The 20,420-nt window shown below is 43.5% G+C and overlaps 1 protein-coding gene across 19 annotated transcripts in view; it reads left to right on the top strand.

The window, feature by feature from the left end:
• The window catches only part of LINGO2 (leucine rich repeat and Ig domain containing 2), a 716,716-nt gene that overhangs the window by 394,418 nt on the left and 301,878 nt on the right, over positions 1-20,420 (top strand). For 16 of the 19 annotated variants that reach the window (XR_005600176.1, XR_005600174.1, XR_005600175.1 and 13 more), the window contains one exon: positions 6,420-6,503. The gene's annotated coding sequence lies outside the window, so the exon portion shown is untranslated. The remainder of the gene's footprint in view (positions 1-6,419; positions 6,504-20,420) is intronic. The other 3 variants (XR_005600177.1, XM_039543512.1, XM_039543511.1) reach the window with 1 other exon arrangement.

Here is a 20,420-nt window from a genome sequence, read left to right as displayed (position 1 = left end):
CTTTAAAATGTTTGCAAGACAATCTGCTCAATATTGGGAGTGTGAGGTCCAGTCAGAAATGTTGTTTTATTAGATGAACTTACGTTGGAAGATTCTAAAACATGCCAAGTGAAGTGGTTGAAAAATTGAGTGATTTTTTTTTTCCCCACAAAAATGTATGGGAAAATTTTTGCCAATTTTCCAAGGAAGAACTTTGAAATATTCTGACCAAATTCTGAGTTTAGAAAGAGAAAATCTTAAATCATTTAAATAACAGTGAAACGTGTGGCACAAAAGTCAGAGTTGAGTCTGAGGGCATGGCTACACTTGCAGATGTAGAGTGCTGTGAGTTAAACCAGCCCTCAGAGACCGTAGCAGGGAAAGCACTGCAGTATGTCCACACCTTCAGATGCAAGCGCACTGGAGTGGCCACATTAGCCGCTCTTGCAATGGCCACAGAGAGCAGTGCATTGTGGTAGCTATCCCAGCATGCAAGTGGCTGCAACATGCTTTTCAAATGGGGGGCGTGTGGAGTGTGACGGGGGGTGTTGTGTGTATGTGGGGGGAGAGAGAGTGGGATTTTGTGGGGCTGAGAGCATGTCATCATGCTGTCTTGCAAGTTCAGACAGCAGCAGACACCCCCCTCCCCCGCCTCTCTCTCTCTCACAGCATTCCACAGTAATGGCTTGCTTTGTACCGGAGCAGATAAGCATGCCAGCTGTCAGAAACGGAGCTTTGAAAGGGCATATCTGCATTCCTGCAGCGATTCCAAAACAATGTCAAGAGTGGCCACTTGACTTAAGGGGATTGTGGGACCTTTCCAGAGCCCGATCAGAGTGCACTAATGCAACACCTCATTCACACTGACGCCTGGGCATTTCAGCTGAGGCACACCAAGCGTTATGCTTCTCATGGAGGTGGATTACCAGGGGCGCTCCAGCTGCAGAGTTCAGGCTCTCTAAGTGCCTTGCCAGTGTGGACGGGTCGTGAGTTAGGGCACCTGGGGCTGTTTTAATGCGCTCTAACTCGCAAGTGTAGCCAAGCCCTAAGGAAATAACAAGGTGTTAAGCAGGTGTAAATTAAAGTAGACCATCTTTCACTTTAACATAAACCTGTTAGTTGCTTTTCCTGGTACTGTATTACCTTTTCTTCCAGCTTTTCAGTAGATGAGTTGCACCAAATTACCTTCCCTTAAACTCAGTGGGCCAAATTCAGAGGTGATGTGTGAAGGGATGTGCAAGTTGCACATTGGCAAGTGGGTGTGAATGTAAAGGTATTTGTTAATATACATTGAATGGTGAAGAGGATTGAAGGATGTGTAAATTAGATCAGTACAGGGCTAGGATTTGTCACCTTCTGCTCCAGGGAGGGGTAGAGAGAGAGGTGATGGTGTAGTAATTTGCTAATGTATTGCTGGCGTAGACCAGCACTAAATTACCCCAACCTTCAACCCTCCCCTGACTAGTAAGTAATGGGAGTGGATCCAAAGTTCTATCTGTTTTTGCCACCTGCTCCAGAGCGGGAGTAAGCAGGCATGTAGCCCTTATTTATTCATGTGTGTTCAGACCAAATTCTGTAGATCATGTCTAGGGATGTATGTGTAGGTTGTTTTATTTTGGAGGTGGGTGTGAGGTTAGGGCAGTTACTCCCTCATCTAGGTGTGCAGTCCAACTCATAATGTACTGTTTCCATTCACTTCAATTTTTCATGACTTAATTTGTCCCATGGTCTTCAGAGACTTTCTCCAGAATTCTGTAAAATATTCCAAGGTCCTTCGGGGCCCACAATCTGTGCAGTATAAGTTGTGAGAGTCCCTCATGGGTTTCGTGAGTAAAATGTTGTATTTAATGGAAATATATTACTTTAAACACTGATCTTCTCTAGCCTCCTAAAACATTAAAATAAGGCAAAGTCTGTTGAATTATGTGGATATGTTCATCCAGTCTCCTTGATTAATACTGATAGTAAAATATTTGCAAAGGCATTCATGAAACAGACTGGAAATTATTCTGCCAGACTTGATACATCCCAGCCAAGTAGATTTTATTAAAAATAGATTCTCATGTAAAAACATCAGACTGTTCATTGGCCTAATAAATATCAATCATTATGCTAAGGACCAAATTGGGTTTGGTAGATGCAAAAATAGCTGCTCAGAAATAACTTTTCTTCATATCTTTTGTTTTGGACTGGGGCAAAATTTCAACTGAATCATTTGTTGTACCCAGAAATAGAAGCAGCAGTATCTAGACATGGAAGGTTGTCCAAAGCATTTCCAAAATAGAATTGCAAGACCAGGATTGTCCCCTCTTTGAGTACAAGTGTGCACTGAAATTGCGATAGCAGTAAGGCAAAAATACACACGTACATTGTTGAGAATGAATTTAAAGCAAGTGAACATACATGGCTGATTATGTAATTTATAATCAATGTATTCTGCACAAGCTATTTCCAAAACATTAGAGCTCAGAAATTATGTTTTTTAAAGGGATATTAAAATTAATTAGGGAAAATATCTCAAATCAGGTCCAAACCATGGACTAGAGCAGAGGTGGGCAAACTACGGGCCACATCCTGCCTGCCGGACCGTCCTGCCCAGCCCCTGAGCTCCTGGCCCGGGAGGCTTGCCCCCGGCCCCTCCCTTGCTATTCCCCCGGCCCCTCCCTTGCTATTCCTCCTCTCCCCCCACTTCAGCTCACTCCGCCGCTGGCGCAATGCTCTGGGCAGCGGGGCTGCGAGCTTCTGGGGCAGCGCAGCTGCAAAGCCCGGCCTGACCCGGGGCTCTGTGCTGCGCGGTGGCGACAGTGTGGCTGGCTCTAGCCGGGTGGCATGGCTGGAGCGCCACCAGCCACTGGCGCTCCAGGCAGCGCGGTAAGGGGGCAGGGAGCAGGGGGAGTTGGATAGGGGGCAGGGGAGTTCGGGGTGATGGTCAGGGGGCGGGGGTGTGGATAGGGGCAGTCAGAGGGTGGGGAACAGGGGGGTTGAATGGGGGCAGGGGTTCCCAGGGGCAGTCATGAAGGAGGGGGGTTGGATGGGGCAGCAGAGGGCAGTCAGGGGCAGGGGTTCCAGGGGCAGTCAGGGGACAGGGAGTAGGGGTGGTTGGATGGGGCAGCGGTCCCGGAGGGGCAGTCAGGCAGGAGACGAGGGGTTGGAGGGGGTGGCAGGGGGAACAGTCGGGCAGGGGGTCCAAGGGTGGTCAGAGGGCAGGGAGTGGGGGTGTGTGTGTGGATGGGACAGGGGTCCCGGGGGGGGATGTCAGGGAACGGGGGGGTTGGATGGGGCAGGAGTCCTGTTGGGGGGCGGGGGGCGTGGATAGTGGGTGGAGGCCAGGCCACGACCCCCTCCCCTAACCGGCCCGCCATATAATTTCCGAAACCCGATGCGGCCCTCAGACCAAAAAGTTTGCCTGCCCCTGGACTAGAGTCTCAAAACCATTTACAGCCCCTTCACTGCAATCAAATGGCATAAAAGGTCTGTCATGGAGTGACAGGTGGCCAGTAGAAAACTCCTCCTATATAGGGAAACTTCCTGTTGGTGCATCTGAGACACTGCTGAGCATCCATCATTTGCACCTCTTCCACACCGGGTGCAGGTACTGAGCCAGGAAGAAGCTGTGGCAGAGCTCTGTTCCACTACACCTATCGTCCACTGACTTAGGGTCCATTAATGACCCTTAGTCAGTGGCACAATATAAGTTGTACAGCAGGAGCTGTTAGTAGTTTCTGGTCCCAATTATATGGCTACCAAACACACATTCCTCTCCTCTCCTCCTCTCCGTCCGCACCAAGCACAGCTCTTGTGCATGAGAAAATCTGCCCCTCTGTCTAGTGACTGACCTGGAGCGCACTTTACCAATGGGAACATTTAAATCTACTGGGGTGGGGATGAGGGGAAACTATTTTTAAAAGCGCGGAATAGAATAAAACCACTGAAAAATCAAGAGAACCAATAACAAGTGCAGTAAGGGCCTTATTGTCCAAATAACTGATTATTTTGGTTTGCTGACGGTTCCAACAAATAAATAAATAAAGGCCGCTGAAGTCAATCGAAAAAGACAGAAAAAATTCATTTCAGATCGAACAGAACATTGTGAGAGGTTGAATAAAAGCAAAGAAAATGAAGGATTAGATTAGCCAAAAGAGAGGTGGTGGTAGTGCCCGTTTGAATCCTTGCTCTTGAGAAGGGGCTTGAACCCAAATCTCCCACTCCTAGATGACTGCCTAAGCACCAGCATGTGGGTATTCTGGGGTGGGTCTTTCTCAAGCTGTACTATTGAAGCTGCTCCATTTTGTATAAATAATGATACTGTCCTTGGAACAGGGACTGGAACAGGGGTGTCCCCCTCTTGGATAAGCATGCTAACTACCAGGCTATAGGCTATTTTGGAATAGGCTTCTCTCAATCTCTCCTGTTGACACCGTTCCATTTTGTAGAAATACTTAAATGGTCAATGGGCCAGAGAGAATCCCCTTGTGAATGTAGCCCCCCTAAATAAGAATGTTTTGATTTTTTTTATTCAAACTAAACAGATTGCTGAAATTGACATAAATTTGTGACATGTTTTGCTCAGTCCAAATTTGCTATTTTTTGGTGAGGGGGGAAAAATGTTTCATCAGTAAAATTTCACCCAGTTTAATCACAGCAATATCATCCTACTGAACACATAGCCCCACTGAAGTCAATAGGATGGGACTACAGAAGGCGTATGCTACTACTCTGTGAATGATGGCATCACAATATAAGCCTTAGGGAGGAGGCAGCCACTCAAAATGGCTTTGGACCAGATTATTTACGCAGGGTGAATGATGGATTTGAATTCAGTGATATTACATGAGGAGTAAGGTACCAGTTTCCATGAGGGAAGGAGGGAGAATCTGACTCCTAGAGATGCAAGATTAATATAGCACCAGTGCCACTTCTATTCATCTTCAGGAACAATCTACTCCACAAATAATCCCATTCAAATAAGTAAGGGTGGTATGATCAATGCAGTAGAGTTCTTGCAATTTTGCTCTCAGGTCAGTTTGTGACAGTACAATGAAGGGAGATGAATATACTAGATGTAACACAGGTTACAGTACTAGGACATTGCAAGTGCCATTGTTATTCCTATGTAGAACACAAACCCATTCTATTTTCCTAACCCACCCTAATCAACCTGCTCTACATGCCAAAGCTCCCAAATGTACTCAAATACCCACCGAAGTATGTGGTTCTACTTATCTTCAGGTTACACAATGGTTCCCTCAGTCCAGCTTGCAATACTGTAATGACATTAAAATTCATGTCCAGTTGATCAATATGCAGTATTATGCTGGAAAAAAGTATCCAGGAGCTAAAACTCAAACCTTTGAGTGCACAGAAGAAAACAGCCAGGAAATACAACAGCAGGCTCAAACCCATTGAAAGGAGGAAACCATTTTTTTAAGTATTTGGGCTTTGAAAACCAGCCACCCTTTACTTAGGCTGAAAGGATACCCTCTTGTGGTTTTATGTTCCAGATTGGATTGATTGATCTATTATATTTAAAAGGCTCCTGTCACAGCGGTATATGAACACATCACACTCTAATGTATGTATCCTCCCAACATCCCTGTGAAATAGGGAAGTGTTATTACCCTCCCGCTAGAGATGAGGAACTGAAGCACGGAGAGAAACAGTGACTTGCCCAAGGTCACATAGATAATCTGTTGCAGAGCAGGGAATAGAAATCAGGTCTCCATAGTCATAGGCTACTGCCCTAACCACTAGATATCTTCCCTCCTTCCCTCACTCTTCCAGCACCTCCAACTCAGAAAGTCCAAAGAACATCCACATCCTCAATTTAGCCCTTAGTGTGCTGCTACTTCCAATTAGAGTAGAGAAAACTACAAAATTTGATACACCTTAAAGACAGAACATTTTTAGTGAGCAATCTCTGACTCTTGTATCTTCAGATCTCTGATGCTCTTTATTTAGTTGCTCAAAAAGAAAAGTGTGGTTGTTGGCTAATGCACCAGAGTTAGCTGTATTTGAAGTCATTCCTCATAATATAGAAGTCCACAGTAATAGCATATGGGCTTTGGAAAATAATTGAAGCATCCAGGACTGTACCTATTCTCATAATCTGCATCAGTACATAAATGTCAGGTCCTACCACCTACTGTCTAAGAATACAAGAGTTCTAAAGCTTCCCCAATTATTTAATAAAATAGGTACGTAGAGGAGCATTAGAGAGACCCTTTATGTAACTTTAACAGATTATACTGGGCTGTTTGACGAGTGCTTAAGGGCACTTCCTAAAATGTGCTATGTACTCAACCTCACAAATTTAAAAATAATGAAAGAAACAACATGAACTGTCACTTTAATGCACTGGAAGATTTCTGACCTAGGTACCGAAGTTACTTCCTCTAAAGACTTTAATGTCATCTTTTTTTTTTTTTTTTTTTTTAATTCAGGTTGATATGAAGATATACATTCTGAAACACTGAAGCAGAGGAAGAGCTCCGCCAGAAGCATGAATGATGCACAGTTTCAATCTGGTAAGTCTCTATTAATTTATTTTGTTGATGGTGATTTTTTCCATCATTGATCTTGTTTACATTTACAATAACCTCTCAGATGTTGCAAAGATTTTCCCGCTCGTATTGTTGGCTCTCTATTTTATCCTTGATGAACGCTGGCCGTTCTTTTAACAAAACAGAAATAGTCTGTCTCTGCTGCAGGCTTAGCTCCTAGAAACTCAATTTTATAATTGACACCAGAACTCATACACCCTGGTCCATTTAGGGAAGGGAGGACTGTTCTGTATATAAACAATGCTGTCTTTTTCTGGGGGACTAGTGCTTAGGTGTATTTATGAACAGTAGCCCTGGTCCCTTTGGAGACTCTGCCACCTAGTGGTTATGATACTGTGCACCCAAGAACCCACACAGCAAACCAAGGCTAGAAATGCACAATACTGGAAAGTTATAAGGCAGTTCTAAAGGTTAAAGAAATATCTGGACAGGCCGTAGAAGCTACTGAATTTAAATCCATTTCTTTATAACCTGGAGAGACAAAACAGCTGGTATCACAGCATTGGAACAGCATGAGAGGCTCAGGTGGTGTTTCTTTAGGCCTAAAAGGGATTCACAAGAACGTCAAAGGTATCAGCATGCAGATATGCAGTACAGTGCCCGTAAGCCTCTATCAGTACCAAATTCACCTGCTATCAGTACCAGATTCACCTCTCAACCCATGTGGCTTTTTTATTTGTAAAAGGAGAGACTCTGTCATATTCTGTGAGGAGTCCTGCTTAAAAAAAAAAAAGTCTTGGGTTGAGTGCTAGCTTCACAGTCTTTTTAGAGGGCGATGTTGGAACAAACATATGCACAGAGAAAAGTAAAGGAATAAAAGGCCTGTGCAAATGATAAGATACAAAACTCCTTGTCTTCCCTGAAGGTTTTATGGGTTCATAAATTTCACTTCTCTAAAGATGATATTTGTGCAGGCTTCTTATTCCCTAATATGTAATGGGTTAATTCTTAAACATTTTCACCTAGGAGGTAGTGAGAGTGAGAGACACAGCGTGAATAGCGACCCCCCCTTGGTAGTCAGGTACCTTGCCAAGTATAAATGCTGTCCTCAGGACGTTCTCGTAAGCTTCTACTTGACTGTGTTTGGTGAAGGAGCTTCTCCCACAGCAGCTGCATCCCGTCCACCCTTCTGTGGCTCTGTTAGAATAATGCTTTGTTGGATATCTCTTTTCTTAACATCCCGCCTTCCAGTCAGGTCTTGTTAAAGTGGCTACATTTTGGACTGTTTGTCTGCAGCATTTTGGGGTGTGGGTCAGACACTCAGGCACTAAGTTGTTCTTTAGAGATTTAGGTACCTCTTCTAGGCACTTCCATGCAGTGACACTTTAGTGTTCTGGAACCAATTTTTTTTCTAGTCCAACCTTCTATACTTTACTTGGCACTAGGCTCTTGTTCTGATGGTCTTGCTGCATTGATGCTTGTGTTTAGCTAGTTTCATGTTTCTTTTTGCTGCTTCGTCATTTTCTTGGCTTTACCAGTATGGCATTCAAGGAGGAAGTTCGGTGACTTCAAACCGATCAGCATGACAGAAAAATGACATAGACCAAATACTATCTTCATTGCATGATCTGCCTCAGAGTCAACCACTAGGTGCTGTGCACACCTCAAATGTCACTGCCAGGACTGAAGAAACATGAGGTGTGCCTCTCTGTCACCTAGGGAGACTCTTTCTTGGGCTGTACAGATCAGCTTGTAGTGCTTTGAATTAATCAGATGAGACGGTGGAGCATCAGCACTAAGACAGCACCCAGACCCATCCCCCACTGTGGTAAGACCAAGTAGGGGGGCTTGACAATGGAAGCATCCCATTCCTTTTCCAGCCAGAGCCCCGACTCCCAGAAATGCTGTATCAGACTTTCTCCTTTTTCTTTCATGTGCTTGAGAGGGAGATGGTGATTCTGGCAGTCGGCACTTGCTTAATGGCTTTACAGAAGATCATGTGCAGTTGTGTGAAGCTACATCACAGCTGATTCTGTGGGATTTGGGGCATTTCTCTTGGGGTGGGTTTTTTTTTGGGGGGGGAAGATACCCCTTGAGCTTCTTACTCTCCAGAAGTGAAAATGCAACACAGATAGTATCTTAGGAGAAGGGGAAATACTTGCTTTGCAATTCTGTTTCTCAGCAGCGATCATCTTGCAGGATTCTCAGTCCCACGTATCTCCCCTTTACTAGAGTTTGGAGTTTACGTTTTTGAGAAGGGTTTGGGGGGTTTTTTTGGTTGTTTTTTTTTTTAGTTATGTTGATCTTGAACTGCCTCCTCTCCTGTGCAAAGGAACTAACCGAAATATTCAGGGGGGGCATTTATACTTGGTAGGCGTGGCTCAGGTTGGCCAGTAGCTACACGTCAGAGCTAAGGGAGTTGTGTCACTCTCACTCTAAGTAGTTGAAGTCCAGGAGCGAAGATCCTGCACACATGATATCTCAGGAATAGCAGAAGGTCAAGGTAAGTCATTTTTCTTTCACAATATTATGCATTTTAAAACTGTGAAACAATATGACATTTGAATGTCAATTGCAATGTTAATTAGTGAGTTGGTAATAAAGACAGGTGGTCTGGGTGCCGCTGGATTTCTGTGTACTGCTGACTCCATTTAAAAAATGTACAGAATGCCTCCCAGTGCTTCTGCATGGTGCAGTGTCACTGTGCACTCTCCTTTTCTGTGGGCTGTGACTAAGACAAATACTTGAGCTCTTCCAAATAGGCAAAGCAAAATCATTTCTCTCTGCCCCTGTCCCGTATAGCTTTTGTTTTATTTTATAAAACGGGACTGGATTCCACCTACAGCCTGTCCTAGACTTTGAAAATCAGACTACTCCTGGTCAATCGCCATCCATGATTTAATGTCTCAAAACTGGGCTCTCTTCATTTAGGGTGAGTGCAGGTTTCCCGTTTTTCACTGAAGAATAAAGAATGGCCATACTGGGTTGGACCAGTGGTCCACCTAGCCCAGTATCCTATCCTTTGACGGAGGGAATGAACAGAGCAGGCAATCATCAAGCGATCCATCCCCTGTTATCCATTCCCAGCCTCTAGCAGTCAGAGGCTAGAGATAACCAGAGCATGTGGTTGCATCCCTGACCATCTTGGCTAATAGCCATTAATGGACCTATCCTCCATGAACTTATCCGATTCTCTTTTGAACCCCATTATAGTTTGGCCTTTACTACATCCCCTGGCAATGAGTTCCACAGGTTAACAATACGTTGGGTGAAGAAGCAGGGGAGCTGGAACAATTTGTATAGTGGGGGGCAGAGAATCATTGAACCAAACTGTAAACCCTGTATATAATAGAAACAACATTAAGCCCTAGTTCCAGCACCTATGTGAAAGTACTTCCTTTTGTTTGTTTTAAACTTGCTGCCAATCTCTACTCTCAGAACTCTAACGTTTTTATTTGTCTGGCTGAAGAAAACTCTCTGGAGCCAATCAGTGCTGTTGGAGGTGTGTTTTCAGAGTGAGTGAAACATTTCTATTATCCAAGGGCTGAACAGGTGGCCTTCATAGTACTCCTGTCAGTTCCACAAAGGAAAACGAAAGTTTGAATTCAGGAGTGTGTCCCTGCTTTATTGTTCTTTAGTAGCAGTGGTAGCCTTTGTCTACCCTCAAATCTGCACTGGTTTCGTTCAACTGGTTCAAACCCCGAGTAGACATTCTTTTTTCAGTTTGAGTGGTTTGTTTCAGTTTGTTCTTATTTTATTTAAGTTTAATCAAAATAAGCATAGCTTAAGCCTGGTTTAAACCAAAATAAGAACATCAGCATGCCTTTTTCTTTGTTTATATTTTTTTGCAGCACTGGTTTAAATCACACATTAAGTTTAAACTGGCACAACACTGAATATAGACAAACTTGTAGATTGGCCCAGAAATACCCCTCCTGAATATTCTACACTATTTTCATTGTTAGATATGTGAATAAGGTCTCCTCAAGTGCACAAGCTCCATGGTATAAACTCCTAGGCTCAGTATGGAAGGAAGACAATTTGAATGTTCTATAGAAAGATTACTTTGTCAAAAACCTGCTCATTTGAGCTTAATAACCCTGCAATTTTTAAGACAATTTGCACAATACCTGTGTTATATTTGCGCTAATGTTCTGTTTGAAATAAAATGGAAAAATGCTCTAGAGTACTTCAGATAACTATTTTTTCCCTCAAATCTACTGTAATTTATGATTTTAAGAGTTCAACAGCAAAATGGAAAAGGTGTGTTTGTTTGGGGGTTTTAACACACTCAAAAAAGTCTATATAGTAAATCAGGTTTGCTTGAAAAAAGGGGCATTTGTATTCAATACTTAAGTCTCTCTCTTGCTGACTGTTAAAACTTTCCTATTTTCCATGAACAAACACAACACTGTGCTTCTCCACTGTGTCCCGCCTTCCAAGGGACATTGTTCATTTTAATCCCAAAGTTTACCTACATTTCTCATACATTTGGCCTCCCCTCACTTTTATCGCTGAAAGCAACTTGAGTCAGAAATAGACAATTGCGAACCTGAGATTATCCAAAGGGTTATTTACACCAACAGGAAGATTCTCAAATTTCCAGTATGAATAATATCTGTGTCCATCATTTCCCACACTCACACATGCTGGTCCCCATTTGGGCTTTGGAAGGTTGAGAAATATGAATAACACGGTGATAAACCCTTGGACATCAGGAACATCACAACTTGCATATCATGGCCACAGAAAGCTTCCCTAGGAGTGAGGATTCCAAAAGTGTTGGTCTATACAACTCAACCTAAAGGAGAAAACTCTGTTAGGAGGAAATGATGCCATGCAGTTGAGAAGTATTCATTCAATCCAGTAGAGGGCAGTGATACACATAGACAATAACCAGTTTATTACAATACTTAGCACAGAGTCAAATTTTGCCTCTTACTCTGTGAGCAACCCCAGTTGCTAGGACTACTGGAAAAGTAGGGTTCTATGTGTGAAGAAGGGTGGGAGAATTCCCCTATGAGGTAAATTAATATACCCTTTTTACAGGGTGGCAGTGTGGCCTAGTGGATAGAACACTAGACTGGGACTCAGGAGACCTAGGTCGTTCTGTACCTCAGTTCCCGCCCCTGTAAAGTTGGAATAATTGTAGTACGTGGTGATCAAAACAAAGAGCCATCCCAAAAGAAGTAACTTGAGAACTCCCCACTTGAAATTTGTGTTATTTATTAAGCTTCCCCATGCAATACATTCTGATCCTGTTTGGTGACTGTGGAAGACCAGGAACCATAACCACTCCACATCTCCCCTTCTTTATACCCCCCCCCAAAAGGATTAAAACTTTAAATATAAATCAGTGTGTATATGTACAACAATTACAAATAAACTTCAAATTTTTAGTCCTATTTATGCTAATATATCTCTTGATCAATTCCATTTGAATAGACCTGAGCAGTAGTCTAAAGATCAAGTCTTTGAGGTGGTCTGAATTGTCTTCCAGACCATGTTCTCACTTCTGTTGAGTTTCCATGTGGAGCTGCCTGTGGGAGGGGGCTCACTTTCTAACAGAGTACCTGCATTGCAGATCCCCTTTGTTATGTGGGGAAATACTGAACATGACCCCTATTCCTCTGGAGAAGTCCTCCTAGAGTTTCCACTAGGTAGGATCTGGTAGTTTCCACTAAGTTCAGAACAGTTCCAAATGTCTGGGAGATGTTGAGGCAAACTTTGTTCTCTCGTCTCAGTTTAAGTAGTACTTGTGTTCTGTGCTGAACATTGAAGTTTTGTTGCTGCTGAATTTTTATTTCAGCATCCTGTTTTCTAAATTCCTTCAGGTTGGACCACTTAGATTTAAACTGTGTCAGTATCACAGGTAGAGGTGTCCTGAGTCATATTGCCATCACAAGCTCTACTGGAGAAAGTCCAGGTGCAAGTGTGTTGACCATTATGCCATTAGTGTATTTCATGGGTCTACTGATTTTTGCAGAAGGCTTTTTAATGTCTGTACTGCTCTCTACCTCCCTGTCGCTCTGGGAGGGCGGGGTAATGTGGACTACCAGTACTGATGTTCAGAATCAAAGTCTTGTGCAAATGCTGAGAATGTTTCAGAGGTAAATTGAGGCCCATTATCTGATATGAGAACTTCAGGAATTCCATGTCTTTCAAGTGTTGACTTTGGTTTCTGGATGACCTGTGCTGATGAAGGCTATAAAGCATAGCCAAATCAATATATGTGGAGAAGTAATCAGCTCAGGGCCGGCTCTTGGTTTTTTGCCGCCCCAAGCAAAAAGATTTTTGGCTGCCCCAACCCCAGCCCTGGGCTCTCACCCTCCCCCCACTATTGCCCTCCCCCACCCACACTCCCTGCCGCTCCAGCCCTGGGCTCTCTCTTCCCTCCCCCTACCCGCACCCCCTGCCACCCCTGCACTGGGCTCCCCTCTACTCCTCCTGCTACCCCCTCACCTCCAGCTGGTCCGGCACTGGCAGGGTCTGGGTAAACCCTCAGCCCAGGGTCCTTCCAGCCAGGGCTCCTGCCTCCAGGACCATCCGGGACCCAGGGGGTCAGAGCTGGGGGACCACCCCGGCAGGGGGCTGAGGAGCTGGGGCACGGTAGCCCCAGAGGGAGCGGAGAGCGGGACACGGGCCCTGCACGGCAGCGCCCCGCCCTCTATGGCCCTGCTGCTCCTGCTGCTTCTGGCCGCCCTGCTGCGGTCCCTGGCGGCTCGGGCTGCTTCGCCCAGCCCCGGCTGCAGCGCTGGGGGGTGGCCACCCTGTGGCACCTGCAGGCGGCTCTGTGTGCCCTGCGGGGTGGCCCCCAGCCCGAGTGTCCCCCGCTCGGAGCCTGCCCGGCCCAGCCACAAGGCGTGGGTGCTGCTCCCCCTCGGCGCGAACCGCAGCAGCCCCAGGGCACCCCCAGCGCACGACCTGCTGCTGCTGCCAGGGCCGGCTCTAGGCTCTTGCAGCCCGAAGCAAAAAAAAAAGAAAAAAAAAGATGGACAGAATGCTGCCCCTGAAAATGATGTGCCGCCTGAAGCACGTGCTTGGTTTTCTGATGCCTAGAGCAGGCCCTGAATCAGCTACACTAAAGTATGTGTGTCCTTTCCATAAAAACTAGTCCGTTGCTACCCACTGCCAAGTTCTGAGAGGTAGCTTTGTACAGTAATGTTTGGTCAGTTGAGTTTGTCGTTCCTTGTTACATACTTCACAGTCCTCTACTAAAGGCTGAATTCAGATTTGGCCACCATACAGATTGTTTTGCTCATGCCCTGCACTTGTTTATACCTTGGTGTCCTTCATGAACTTTGAAGAGCATCTCTTTCTGGAGTACTAGCTTTTCAGAAGTAGACCATCGACCATGTGAAGATCATTTGGGGCCTGCCAATATGGTGAAAGGTCTATTGGAAGTTACTCCTCCAACTCCACTCTCTTTGGTAAAGTTCAGTACATTTCTGACATGTTTCAGCCTTTAGCTGTTCATCTGCCAAGTGCTGGAATTGCTGCCAGGGCAAGGTCAATGTAAACGTTGACATCTTTCTCTAAAGCCTTTTCTTTTTCCCTTATTGGCTGCTTAATAGGGGCTCTAAACAGTGTCTGAGGCTGTGAAGGTTTTTCCTGGTATGTGCTCGATGTTGTCTATACTGCTAGTATATAGGCTACATTCCTGTTACTTAAATTCCTTGTATTCTCACTTTTGCTAGTGTGTGATGCCGTGCTGATAAATTAGTGTCTCTTATGCCATGTTTCTTATTATATGCAGTGGTGTTGTGGCACTGTTGGTCCCATGATATTAGAGAGACACAGTGGGTGAGGTAATACTTTTGTTATTGGACCAACTTCTGTTGGTGAGAGAGACCAGCTTTTGAGCTTACACAGAGCTCTACTTCAGGTCTGAGAGTTCGTTTCCCAGACATGAAGAAGAGCTCTGTCAGTTTGAAAGCCCCTCCGCAATACCAACCTCTCTGTGTAAAGTGTTTTGAGATCTACTGACGCGCACCACCATATAAGAGCTTGGCGTACTTATAACAGACAGAGAATCTGAGGCAGAGAGGTTAGTGATTTTCCATAGGTCAGAAACAGGAGTCATGGTCAGGGCTGGGATATGAACTCAAGAAGTCCTTACTATAATGCTGGGGAATAATCAGAACCTTAACAGCTTCTTTCATCCTACTTGCTCACCAGTGCTACTCTATTGACATTTACTGCCGGTATAGACCCAGTGGAGTAAAGGGAAAACAGGGTGGAGTAATTGTGACTTAGATGGGTGTTTGAGTCACAGTACAGTTCACACACCAGCCCTTGCTTGGGCTGTGCCTAAAGGTAGAATCCATCCCATAATAAATTAGTTTATTAAATAAAACAAATAGTATGGATGAGCTGTTTCTTGACATAACACAGCTCAATTACAGCACAGCATATGCTGTATGTCATGGCTCGAAACAGCTCATTAATACTATTTGTTTTATTTAATACACTAATTAATAGTAAGATAAGGAAAGGTGTATAGTGCAGGGTGAGAGATGTTTGCCCCTCACACAGAGTAGCTTTTAAAGTTTGAACCTATGATAGTTTGTGTTCCTATTGACATTTCTGGTGAGGAAAGCATTTTGCATGGCTTGCGTGACCTTTTGAGAGGTTGACATGGTGAGTAGCTAATGGATCTAAAAGGTAGGTTCCTCCCCTTACAGCAAAAGGCTGAGTGTGTCCTTATCCAAATAGTGCTGCAGGATGGAGTCAGAACAACAATTAAAAAGAAAGTCAAGGCAGGGACTTGAAGGTCAAGACACTTTTCTGTTCAATGTGTGTATTTTCCCAGAATAGGAACCCTGGTGGAGATCATAGATTTCCTTTAGAGGAAAAGATGTTTTAGAACAGCTGCAGTTAACTAAAATCACGTAAAATCAAGTTCGTATCACAGAAGTGTAATATTTGCATTTAAACAGATGTGAAAGCAAAAAGAAGGGACTGGAGAAGAGAGAGGACCTGGTAGCAGAAGAAAGATTTATTCAAGGTCCTGATAGAATTTGAGTAAAGGACAGAGAAATAACTGAGGGACTGAGTCTTGCAGGGCTATTTTGGGACAAAAGACTTTAATACATAGGAAAAGTAATTGGACAGATTTTCAAAACAACTCAGCATATTGGATGTTGATTTATTGGAAAAAAATGTACATAGTTTTCAAAATGAGAGCTGCTGGATGCTGAGCGCTTCTGAAAGTGTGATCCCAGCTGTGGGTGTTTTAAACCCTGAAAATTTGGCCCCAAGTGACTTGCCATGGTTCCCAGGAACTCTGTGGCTTATTTAGGAATTGGACGCAGATCTCCTGAGTCCCACTCTAGTGCCTAATCCACAGGCCATTCTTTCATACTACACATCAGTATGTACATTTTGAAATGGCCAGTGTGTTAAATAATCAAATTTACTCCAAGTGGAGAAGTGATTTGTCCTTTTGCAATAGCCACTTGTCACTGCAACGTTAAATAAGAAACTCAACATGAACAGAACATAGTGGCTCCAATTCATCCTTGGTGTAATGCCACTGAAGTCACTGGAATCACAGAAAGATGAATTTGGCCAATTGTCATTTAAGGCATAAACAAAATAATTTGATTTTTAAAAAAAGATGTGGCAAAGTACTTACAAGAATATGCAATGATCTTTAAACTACCGCTGTGCAACAGATCATGGAATATGATATCGTTTTCATTTAAGGAATGTGTTTCTAAGTGGCCACTTAAGACATTATTTTGCCATGTAAAGTTCCCTCCAATTTCAAATGCTTATCTTCCTTCATTTTGTGCTTGTAAAAATAAGTTACATTTTGTCCTGACCTTGGACGTCTGTTGATATTTATGAAACAGCCAGTATATAATAAGGATTTCATTTGCACCTGTAATCGTGATTTGTCATCATTAACCTTTTTCTGTCAATGTGTGTTTTTAAGCACACTGATCTGAATGGAAGAGAGAGAGGGTGAGCTGGGAACACTTAATCAGTAAATACTATAATTAGCTATACCGTACTATTTATCCTCCTAGTGTAAATACATGTATCAGTTTGGTAGCCAAGATTTCAGTTTTATGTGGGTATTGAGCTTTCCTTGAGGAAAACAGCTTTCCTTCCCCCCCCCCCCCCATCACTTTCATGTTAAAATGTATCGAATTCTATACATTCTTAGATTTCCACATCCCTTACAGAGCATTCCCCTGGTGTCATTCCAGCAGGAAATACTAAGATTTCTGTTTGCTTGTTTTCTCCCCCTTCTGTCAGTATTTACCAAACAGTTGGTTGTCTTTACTTCTTCTGTAATGTCTTTCTGCCCTACTATGGATATAATTCTGCAATTCCGATCCACGTTGAGGAAGGTCTACTCAGAGAAATACATCCTTGTGGTCAGATACTTGTGTATACTAAGGACCCATTATACTATTCTGTTAGTTAAAAGGGGCCTTAATATGGGTGTAAAGACTTTACACTGCCCTGTCAGAGTAATGTAAAATTAGAATCTGGCCTATTTTCAGTTGAGACAGTATCTAAGTACCACTCAACATGTGTAGGGATTGCAGAATCTGGCCCTATGTCACTAGATCATTGCCCTTCTATCGCCCTCTACTCAAAAAAGGGAAGAGATGGATTTACAAATGACCAGTCTCTAAAAAGAGGAATTTGTTTCAAATCTCAGTGCTACCTCTGTGCTTTTCTTCAGTCACGTTCACATTATGAAATGTATAGGGCCAGAATCTGATACTCTTATGCATGTTCACTAGCATTTTTTATTACAAGAGCTGGCCCATTTAAATCAATGAGTTAACTCCCAGAATAGGAGTATCAGAATCTAGCCCACAAAAGTTTTGTTCATGACTAGGTTTGTCTTTGTCCAGTGCTCAATGAATGTTTCTCCTTTAGTCTGACACTATACCATATTATTCTTCTGGAAGCCAGTTCACTATACTAAGTAATGCTGGGCAAAAAAATTTCAGACAAATAGTTTATTCACCAAAAACTTCAATTGCAGTTGACATGAGACTTGTTCATAAACTCACCAAATAGCTTTGGCCGGGGGATGGGGGAGGGAAGGAGACGGGAAATAGGCTAGTCACAAAATGGGAGGTTATGGTGGTGATGGTGCTACCCCCACAACTACCTTTAACCTAGTGGATAGGGTACTCACCTTGGTTGTGGGAAACCCATATACAAATCCCCCTCCAGAGCAGGGATTTGATTCCAAGTCACCCCTCAGTCTAAACTTTTCTGGGATGGATATCTCTGAATCGCTCCTCTTGAATCTGTTCCCCTTTGTATAAAATATTAGCTGGAGTGGAGAGAAAATGGGAATGATTCTATAACCTGGGGGTTAGGGTGCTCACCTTGGAGAAGAGAGATCTGGGTTCAGGTCCTTGCTCCAGAATGGTTCTCAGCTATTGGATATAAAGAAGGGTAGGGCACAATCACCACCAACTCCTCTGTGTCCACCCATTTCGTGAACCTAGCTCTTTAAAAATGCACAGAAACAAAACATTTTGGGTCAAAAATATGTCTAGTACAACCTGAAATGGACTCTTTGATTTGCTGGACTTTTTCAGAACTTTCAAATTTGGTGTGTCACAGGCCCATTTTGTTTGTTTCTTTTGTTTTTCAGAACTGCCAGTGAACCAAAAAATCAGTTATTTGCCCAGCTCTACTTATAAGTATCATTTCCATATTTTGTAGAGGCTTGGGGAATGAATTACGGTCCAGATTCTCTGCAGGTGCAAACCAGTGTAGTTACATTGTCTTCAGCAGAGCTGTGCTAACTTGTACTGACTAGGATTTACAGTTAGGCAAAAAGTAAAATCAGGGGATTCTCTAACTTATGTGATACTTCATGATATATCTCAAATTTTCTAGTCTCCTTGCCAGCTTTCATGTACTTGCACTAACACTGCCTCAGGTGAGGGCTGCCTCTTCCAGGCTTTGATGAATCATCCCTTCAGAAGAGGAAGTGGTGTAAATTAGCAGCGCTGTGTGGAGAGGACAGCTGCTCTCTGATCTGCCGCTTTAGAACAGTGATAAAGAGGCTGCTGAGCAGCAATGAGACTGTAATTTTAAGATTCTGTGCAAACAGCACGGCTGAGTGGCGGTGGAGGCACGAAAAACACAGGAAAATTATGAGTGCTCAGAAAGGAAGGATGAGACTTGCAAAGGGGAGGGAGTGGAAAAGAGAAGACAATTTGGGAAGAGAAAAGAGAACAGAGACAGGCAGCAGGGATGCTGAGGGAATGATTAGGTTGACCATACGTCCTGTTTTGGCCGGGACAGTCCCTTTTATAAGCCCTGTCCCAGCCGTCCCAACTTTTTTGGCAGAAGTGGGCATTGTCCTGTTTGCTCTTGCCAGCTTGATCTAGACTTGCAGCTGCATACGCATGTACATTTAGGTGTTTATAAATTAAGGCTTCTGCACTCCATAGCATACTTAACACAAAACCTCAAAAGCAAGGAAATGAGAAATGAAGCCATCTAGCAATATATACACTCCTCTCCATTCAGAGACAGACATGCACACACGTCACCACTAGTACTATCACCATCTGCCATGGAGCAAACATCACGTTCTGACCCTAGTCATAGGAAAGGGGCCAGATTTCCAGGCTCTCTTCCCCCCAAAATTTACTCCTCCATCACAGTCAGCAGGTCTGATCTTCCCCGTAACTATACTTTCTGCACAGTTCTGCACTAGGATAAACTGATACATTTTACATATGCCACTGAACAACCATTCAGTTGTAATTAGTTTTAATCGCCAATGGTCTTCAGTAGAGTCATGGCAACAACCTAGAGGTCACAGGTTTTGTGTCCTATTGTAGGTCTTTTCAGCTATCCCGTTCAATTAACTTTTTGTTCCGACACTCCGTTGTTGCTCTCTCAGTTCCATCTGCAGTTGCTGCTCCACTTCCTCTTACGATCAATGAGACTTTCTTCTATATCTAGTTGAATTGAGTAAATTCCCCAATTCACAAATACACTTTGTTCATCAAATGTCTCAATCTTATGCCCCAAAGAGGTTTTTAAAGCTGTGTTTGGAATATTGTGTGTCTCCTTTAAATTATATTTTTATTGAGCTGTTTTCATGGAAGATCTCTTTCAAGCATGAGGTATTGTCTGCCTCTTCATTTTAGACCCCTCTCTTCTTCCTCCCATTTCATCTTTGCCACATATATTCAGAGTCAGCTACAGTTTTCTTGCTCTTTAGAGAGTGCCTTTTTGGCAGAGACTCAGGGTCTGTCCTCCCTCCCCCATGACCATCACCAACACAGCAATAAGACATTTGAGAGATCATGTCTGTACTGGGCCCTAATCGGCACAACACTTAGCTAGTTGCTTTACTTTTAGCATGTGATTAACTCCATCCATATTCAGCCAAACACTTACATATGTGTTTAAGTAGAAGCATGTGTTTTGCTGAAATGGGCCTTAGTCTTCAAATGGCCCAGAAATAATACAGGAGTCTCAGATTTGGTCCTCCTATACTAGTATTAACTCTTTACCAGGTTTGGAGCTGCACTATTTTCTCATGTGTTGGAAGCAGAGAATCCCCCAAAATGGACAAACTGACTCAGATTTAACTCTGCTCTTCGTTTTTCTGCTACAAGTCCTCTCTGGTAGACTCTTTTCTATTCTATAAGAACATAAGATCTAACGCTCTTCATCAGTCCATTGAGCCATCTACTTCCATGTCCTGTCTCCAGCAGTGACCAATAACCAATTCTTCAGAATAAGGGGGGACACCTTACTATTTGGGCAGTAAAGAAGTGCTTCCTGAACCCTGAAGCAATTAGCTTATGCCCAGTAGCAGGAGAGCATTGACATCCTTTGGGATATTAATATGCCTCTTCAGTAACTTCATGTTTTGTTGATGGTCATGTTTTGTATTTTACAGTTGCTGTTGTTTAACCACATGTTCATAAT

Source organism: Mauremys reevesii, linkage group 6 (genome assembly GCF_016161935.1).
Source record: "Mauremys reevesii isolate NIE-2019 linkage group 6, ASM1616193v1, whole genome shotgun sequence".
Classification (NCBI taxonomy): domain Eukaryota; kingdom Metazoa; phylum Chordata; order Testudines; family Geoemydidae; genus Mauremys; species Mauremys reevesii.
This window is presented reverse-complemented; position numbering and strand designations above follow the sequence as displayed.